The 742-nt window shown below is 47.2% G+C and overlaps 1 pseudogene; it reads left to right on the top strand.

Moving 5' to 3' along the window:
• Nucleotides 1–424: 424 nt before the first annotated feature.
• Nucleotides 425–542, top strand: LOC126475796 (5S ribosomal RNA; annotated as a pseudogene).
• The last annotated feature ends 200 nt before the right edge of the window (nucleotides 543–742 follow it).

The raw sequence follows: 742 nt of genomic DNA, 5'->3' as shown, positions 1-742 counted from the left end.
TTCCGAAAGTACCCTCTGCCACACACCCTTAGGTAGCTTGCGAAGTATGATGTAGTGTAGATGTAGATGTCAGCAAACTTCTTCAGGGGTGCCTAATTATTATCACGGAGGTTTAGCACAGCGTAACTATATTTATCAGTATTTTGTCTTCATACCTCTATTCCCCTTGCGTTTAGGTCCTATATGACCAACAAAACTCACATTCGTATCGTTAACGATCCAGTAGTAGCTCTTTAGAAGTCTTGAGAACTCCAGCTTGTTATGCAACTTGGAAGTCAGAAAGCAGATATCTGTTATCGTTAACACAGCTTACTGAGTAGAGCTTGTGAGAAGACTTCATGTGTAAAGGTTTTCTTGAGATTTTATTAAAGAATTTCTTAGATCAATTTGCAGCTCCATTAAATAAAACCTAAAATAAGTACCTTCCAACGGCCTTGCCGCAGTAGTAACACCGGTTCCCTTCAGATCACCGAAGTTAAGCGCTGTCGGGCTGGGCTAGCACTTGGGTGGGTAACCATCCGGTCTGCCGAGCGCTGTTGCAAGCGGGGTGCACTCAGCCCTTGTGAGGCAAACTGAGGAGCTACTTGATTGAGAAGTAGCGGCTCCGGTCTCGGAAACTGACATACGGCCGGGAGAGTGGTGTGCTGACCACATGCCCCTCCATATCCGCATCCAGTGACGCCTGTGGGTGAGAATGACACGGCGGCCAGTCGGTACCGTTGGATCTTCATGGCCTGTTCGG

This window comes from Schistocerca serialis, chromosome 4, assembly GCF_023864345.2.
Source record: "Schistocerca serialis cubense isolate TAMUIC-IGC-003099 chromosome 4, iqSchSeri2.2, whole genome shotgun sequence".
NCBI lineage: Eukaryota > Metazoa > Arthropoda > Insecta > Orthoptera > Acrididae > Schistocerca > Schistocerca serialis.
Note: the sequence above shows the minus strand (reverse complement) of the source record. Positions and strands in the feature narration are given on the sequence as shown.